General features: G+C 46.5%; 1 pseudogene; it reads right to left on the bottom strand.

Moving 5' to 3' along the window:
* Nucleotides 1–3509: 3509 nt before the first annotated feature.
* The window catches only part of LOC119271111, a 72579-nt pseudogene continuing 68545 nt past the window's right edge, over nucleotides 3510–7543 (bottom strand).

Genomic DNA, 7543 nt, shown 5'->3' with positions numbered 1-7543 from the left:
AAAATGAATGCATAAAGAGTGATAGTGCAATTAAGAAAGAAAGAAAGAAACCAAGCCAACGTAATGAATGAATGGGTTATGTCATTCAACAATTGAAGGCACATAAACATCATACATTGGGTGGAGCATAGACAGACAAAGTTCTGGCGAAGTCGAAACGACGATATTAGATGCTTTGGGTGGAGCAATGTCGTGCACGAGAACTTGTGATTCAGATTGGGTTAAGGACGAGAGAGGGAGAGTAGGAATGCAAATATGGCATGAATTACTCAACCCCCTTGCTATATAGCTTAGGTGGACATTCCATCGATGAACTTGCTAGTGAATATTGTGTATTAGAAACCTTTCAATCAACTCCTACTTGGAACCATGATAATCTTGATGCATGCATGAAGGAAATCATAAGCATACCAAGAACGTAAATAATCATGAAAATTGAAAAATACGTTTAAGAAACTGTAATCACTTGCAATATTGATCGACTGACAATAACAACAGACTCCCAAGCAAAAAAAAGTCATTGGAACAAATACCAACGGAAACAACACTGGGACAGAAAAATATAGTTTTGAGAGAGTCTAGACAATATTAATTCGATAATTAGAAAAACGAACATGATACCCTTGAGTTATACTTATGGATGGGAGGAGCAGGACAACATGTTTTTGGAAAACATAAACAATGAAACTGAATTAGTGTAAAAAAAACTTGTGAAACCAAATGACAACTTAATGTAAAGAAGGTTCTATCAATACTCTATAAAAAGAACCGTGACTTCGTAAATCTCAAGATGATATGCCGGCTCAGTCTCTCGGAGGTGCTCATAGGGATAGGGTGTGCATGTATGCGTTCATAGGGGTGAGTGTATGCGCGTGTATATGAGCGCCTGTGTCTGTACTGATGCTCAAAAAAAAGAAAGGGAATATATATATATATATATTGTTTTAACTATGCATTAAGGCACACCCGGCCGCATGCATGTCCTGAAAGTGGAACTTCATGTCAGTCTATCATGAGTAAGAATAATAATTTAGAACACAAATACTCAGTTGGAAAACATTAATTGTTAACACTAATAAGCGGCACACGAGGATACCTAGAGTTTTTTTTTGGACACTAGTAGCTGGTGCCGGCAAGCTTGAGGTGGCCTGACAATGATCCTAATCTGTACGCTCTCTACTATTTCGAAATCAACTGAGAAAATTACCAACATATATCAAATAAAACATGGTGAGACTAAGTACGCACCAGGAAGACTCATGAGTACATATGGGCAGAAATTTTTGGCACCACTGCTGCAAGCAGCGCCCTTCAGGCCATGCTAGGAAATAACATATCTGATCTCTAGTTGTATGTAGGAGGACATCATCCAGATAAATCAGAAGTACATACAACACTGCCTGCATGCCCTAGGAGAAGGATTAGGAGTTTATTAAGGCTCATGATTTGGGCCGCATCTGTCTTGCGCTTTGGCCGTCCTAGCCTCCTAGGTAATGGAATCTTTGGAGGAACTTGGACACCATGTTAGTAATCGAGCAAGTCACGACCATAATCACCAACGTAAAGTTAATCGTAGCCTGACATTGCAACCGACCTGATCGCCTTTCCTCTCGTTATTCCTCAAGTATGGTATCGACGACGACCACTAGCACTATTAGACGCGGAAGAGAGTTAGACACGGGCTCGCGTGGTCACGCCGCCGCAAAGTAACAACCTCCAGCTGCACCAGGAACGGTGCCTACCCGACGTGCCGCACAATCTCTGTGACGGATCACGGCCTCTCGGTGTCTTTCCCTCCGCCCTATCCTCCGCAACCTCCTCCTCGTTGTCTTCCCCGATCACGGCCTCGAGCGGTCAACCCTGATCACGGCCGCCTCGAGCGGCCAACGTCCCACTCCTTCCGCAAAAGCTCCAGTTATTCAAGTCCACGACGGCGGCCTGCAACACATGCACCAAGGAGACTCGTCGCAACACTGGCGGCAAGAAGAATGATACGGCGCCCGCCACAGTTAGAACACGACCAACGACGACGACGCAGTGCCGCACGCCCGCACCCCACATGAAGGTAGCCTGCTCCCGTTAGATTGTTCATGTCGCTGATGTGGCTGCTGCCGCCGCAGCCGTGCAGCTTGTTCCCGTCGCCGCCATTGCTTCAACTTCGATCAACACGGCGCCGATGTTGCTCCCGTCTTCGTCAAAGCTGTTGGCAGCTTTAGGGTTTCATGCCCGCCACGGTAGAACACCACCAAAGACGATGACGCGGGGCGCACCCCACATCGCTGAATTGACTTGGTGCTTCGATCCAGGGAGTCAAGAAGCCTTTTTATGTGCCTATGCATCGACCTGTGGAAGGCCAAAGGAGTCCCTGCCGATCTCGTCATGGTTGTGCGTGCTCCACGATACTTCGTGTGGGAGAAGGCGATGGGAGCAGGAAGGATTGGACGAAAGACGATGTTTCTGGATCAAAAGAGGAAGGACTTGATCAAATAGGAAAGAGATCGGGACTGTCCCGACAGCGCAGCGTGATCGTGATATGGAGTAGCAAGGAAGGAGATCAGCAAATAGCGATGGAGATTTATTTTTTTATAGGAATAGGAATAATAGCGATGGAGTATTGGAGATGGAGTCGGACCTGGCAACATACCTCTTCGGTGACAGAGGCCCAACTAACAGGCAGCCCAGTACAGGCGCAGGCGAACCATAAGTCCGTAATACCCACCAGTTGGCCAAGTCAAAGCCGCGACGGCGGTAACTGCATCCTCGGCAATCTTCTTCTAGGTTTCGGAGTCTCTAGGCATTGTGATATTGAGGAAGTAGAGAACGTACTCGAAGTTGAGGATAAAGATGATCAAATTTAGATCTAAACTTGTTCCATAGGGTCCTGCGGATCAAATTTAGATCTGTAAATTTGTGCCATCGTAGATGCTTGTTCTACTTATTTGTATAATTGTATATCATTAGTCTTTGTTTCCCGAGCTGTGAATCAACTTTAAATCTGAAAATACGTGTCATGGTAGATGCGTGTACGATATATGTGCTGGTTTGTTTTCCAGAGCTGTTTGCAAGTGTAGAGATTCATTGTCCTTGGTATCTGTATGATTTAGAGTTCTACTAAGCATGTGATTTTTACGGTCTACGAAGCATGTGAGTTTTCATTTTGTATTGTCCCAATGGATGTTATGCTGCATATAAGATAACAATAAGAAATGTGAATCACAAAAGTAATAGACGACTAGCATGTTGCACGTGCATTTGTGCTGGCAACCATGCTAGTTTACTTTAAAAGTACTTCGACATTATGTCTTTTCTCTTTTATTTCATATTTATGTAATGATAAAAGTAGTGGTCAAACATGTGCATTGACGATTGTCAATGTTCTAAACAACAATATTTGTATCTATACAAGCAAGAATTGGCCATTATTTATTGGCACCATCTTCCCTTGTAACACCTTCTTCCCAAGAAAACAGTTATACTGATAAACACAAAGTATTTAGCTTAGCTCGATTTTACATGCGTGACTTTGGAATCAACAATAGTTTCTCCTTCCTACGAATGCTTATCCCAAACACCTCTGTCATATCGATATCTTTTCTCTCAACCCCAATCGGAAGTTCCCAGTCAAAATGGTTCACGATGTTTGCCAACATAAGCTCAACAAAGGCGATTCCGAGGTTTATACCAGGGCATATCCTTCGTCCTGCCCCGAATGGCAAGAAATGAAAATCATTCCCCTTAATGTTGACATTCCTAGCATTTCCTTCATCTGTAAATCTTTCAGGTATGAACTCTTCAGCATCCTCCCAGGAGCTTGAATCCCTCCCAATGGCCCATGCATTGACGACGACACGCGTCCCTGCGGGAACCATGTATTCGTCGATGGTACAGTCAGCCATGGCAAGGTGCGGAGCAAGGAGAGGTGCAATAGGATACAACCTGAGAGACTCTTTTATTACTGCTCTCAGGTACACCATGTTGTTCAATTCAGTTGCGCTCACAATTTCTTGTCCCCGGGGTATGATACTCCTCACTTCATCTTGTAGCTTTCCCATGAAGTGCGGCCTCCTCATGAGCTCAGCCAAGGTGAATTCGAGGACATTAGCTGACGTGTCTGTTGCACCGAAAAATACATCCTGTAGGGAACTGCACGACACCCTAAACGGGGTGTGGCTCTTTCATTATATAGAGGTACCCATGGGGTACAATACAATGTTACAATATATATGTACAGATGCTACGTATATACAGTCTAACACCCTCCCTCAATCTGAACTGTGGCCTGAAGTACAAAGCAAGTTAAGATTGCGCCTACAGCCTACAAACTGTGGTTGTGGAAGAGGCTTTGTGAAGATGTCAGCAAGTTGATCCTTGGATGAGGTAAACTTGATACAGAGTAGTTTCTGTGCAACACGTTCCCGAACAAAATGATAGTCAACCTCAATGTGTTTTGTTCGAGCATGGAACACCGGGTTAGATGAGAGATAAGTAGCACCGATGTTGTCACACCACAAAACTGGAGGCTGAGCCGGAGAGACACGCAACTCTCTCAACAGAGACTGTACCCATATGATCTCAGCAGTTGCGTCAGCGACAACTTTATACTCAGCTTCAGTACTACTGCGAGAGACTGTGGCCTGCTTACGAGCATTACAGGCGATCAAGTTAGAACCAAGGAATACCGCATATTCCCCTGTAGATCGCCTGTCATCAGGACTACCAGCCAAGTCTGCATCAGAGAAAGTTGAGAGCTCACATGAGGGTGCAGGCTGAAGAAGCAAACCATAGGAGGCAGTAAGGCAGACATAGCGAAAAAAATACGCTTCACAGCTGACCAATGAGATGTCCTGGGAGCATGCAGAAATTGACACACACGGTTGACTGCATAAGAGATATCAGGCCTGGTAATAGTAAGGTATTGCAGACTACCAACAAGACTGCGATACTCAGTGGCATCATCAGACGAGATTGAGAGTCCCCATCAAGAGCAGACGACCGATCAGTGGCAGACATCGGAGTGACAAACTGTTTGCACTGAAGCATTCCAGCACGCTGCAACAAGTCCAGGGAGTACTTCTTCTGAGTAAGAGTAAGCCCAACAGAAGAAAGAGAAACCTCCCGACCAAGGAAAAAATGCAGTGCACCTAAATCCTTGACAACAAAGTTATCACTGAGAGAAGTCACAAGGCGATCAGCAGCAGCAACAGAGGAACTGATGAGAATGATGTCATCAACATAAACCAGGAGAGACATCGTAACCTTAGGACGCTGTAGGAGAAACAATGACGTATCAGCAGTGGAGGGAGTAAACCCAAGGGCCCAAAGAACAGATCCAAGGCGAGCATGCCATGCGCGAGGGGCCTGCTTGAGTCCATATAGCGCCTTAACCAGTCGACAGAGATGATGAGGACGTGCCGGATCAATGAAACCAGGCGGCTGACGCATATAAACCTCCTCCTCTAGAATGCCATGGAGAAAAGCGTTCTGCACATCAAGCTGACGAAGGAACCACCCACGAGTAACAGCAAGAGACACCAATAATCGAATGGTAGTAGGTTTGATGACTTGACTGAATGTGTCTTCATAATCAAGACCATACCTCTGTTTGAAACCCTTGGCGACTAGCCGTGCCTTGTATCGTTCGATGGAACCATTAGCATGTCTCTTGACTTTAAACACCCACCTGGAATCAATGACATTGACACCAGATACTGGAGGAACAAGACGCCAGGTGTCATTCTTGTGAAGAGCCTGAACTTCCTGTTCCATGGCAGCATGCAAGTGAGGGATGCTCAATGCAGCCTGAAAGTGGCGAGGCTCTGCAGTGGGATCGGCAGTAGCATGGGCCATGCATGCAGCAAGCCACGCAACCGTACCATCCGTGCGTTCCTTCGGACAAAAAATGCCGTGCTGGCTCCATGTTCAAGGACGAAGAACAACCGCAGGCTGCGGCGACGAGGCCGGCGTGGGACCCGGCGAGTCCGACTCGAAGGAGGCCGAGACAGATCCTGTCGGCGATCTGGACACCGAAGTAGGGCTTGTCGGGGCAGGTGACAGCACTGTCGGGCCGGGTGAGGCACCGGCTGGTGAGCCCAGCACCAGTCCAGGTGAGCCGGGCGAGGCCAGAGCCGGCCTAGGCGAGCCAGGCGAGGTGGGCCCCGGTGAGCTGGACGAGGCCAGAGCTGGCCCAGGCGAGCCAGGCGAGGCCAGCACCGGCCCAGTCGAGACGGTGACCCACGAGCCAGGCGCGGGCGCGCATGGGTCGGGCGAGCCGGGGACCCGCGAGGCAGCCTCCACAGGTGAGGCGGTAGCGGGTTGGCGGGCGCCTGCTACCTCTTGAGCACTGTTTTGGTTTTCCCCGAAGAGGAAGGGATGATGCAGCAAAGTAGCGTAAGTATTTTCCTTAGTTTTTGAGAACCAAGGTATCAATCCAGTAGGAGGCTACGCGTGAGTCCCTCGCACCTGCACAAAACAAATAAATCCTCGCAACCAACACGATAAGGGGTTGTTAATCCCTACACGGCCACTTACGAGAGTGAGATCTGATAGATATGATAAGATAATATTTTTGGTATTTTTATGATAAAGATGCAAAGTAAAATAAAAGCAAAGTAAAAGCAAAAGGTTTTACTAGTGGCTTCTCTCGAGAGCATAAGTATTCTACGGTGGGTGAACGAATTACTGTTGAGCAATTGACAGAATTTAGCATAGTTATGAGAATATCTAGGTATGATCATGTATATAGGCATCACGTCCGAGACAAGTAGACCGACTCCTGCCTGCATCTACTACTATTACTCCACTCATCGACCGCTATCCAGCATGCATCTAGAGTATTAAGTTAATGAAAACAAAGTAACGCCTTAAGCAAGATGACATGATTTATAGGGATAAACTCATGCAATATGATGAAAACCCCATCTTGTTATCCTCGATGGCAACAATACAATACGTGCCTTGCTGCCCCTACTGTCACTGGGAAAGGACACCGCAAGATTGAACCCAAAGCTAAGCACTTCTCCCATTGCAAGAAAGATCAATCTAGTAGGCCAAACCAAACTTATAATTCGAAGAGACTTGCAAAGATAACCAATCATACATAAAAGAATTCAGAGAAGATTCAAATATTGTTGATAGATAGACTTGATCATAAACCCACAATTCATCGTTCTCAAAAAACACACCACAAAAAGAAGATTACATCGAATAGATCTCCACAAGAGAGGGGGAGAACATTGTATTGAGATCCAAAAAGAGAGAAGAAGCCATCTAGCTACTAACTATGGACCCGTAGGTCTGAGGTAAACTACTCACACTTCATCGGAGGGGCTATGGTGTTGATGTAGAAGCCCTCCGTGATCGATGCCCCCTCTGGCGGAGCTTCGGAACAGGCCCCAAGATGGGATCTCGTGGATACAGAAAGTTGCGGCGGTGGAATTAGGGTTTTGGCTCCGTATCTGATCGTTTGGGGGTACGTAGGTATATATAGGAGGAAGGAGTACGTCGGTGGAGCAACAGGGGGTCCACGAGGGTGGAGGGCGCACCT

Source organism: Triticum dicoccoides, chromosome 3A, assembly GCF_002162155.2.
Source record: "Triticum dicoccoides isolate Atlit2015 ecotype Zavitan chromosome 3A, WEW_v2.0, whole genome shotgun sequence".
Classification (NCBI taxonomy): Eukaryota; Viridiplantae; Streptophyta; class Magnoliopsida; order Poales; family Poaceae; genus Triticum; species Triticum dicoccoides.
Note: the sequence above shows the minus strand (reverse complement) of the source record. Positions and strands in the feature narration are given on the sequence as shown.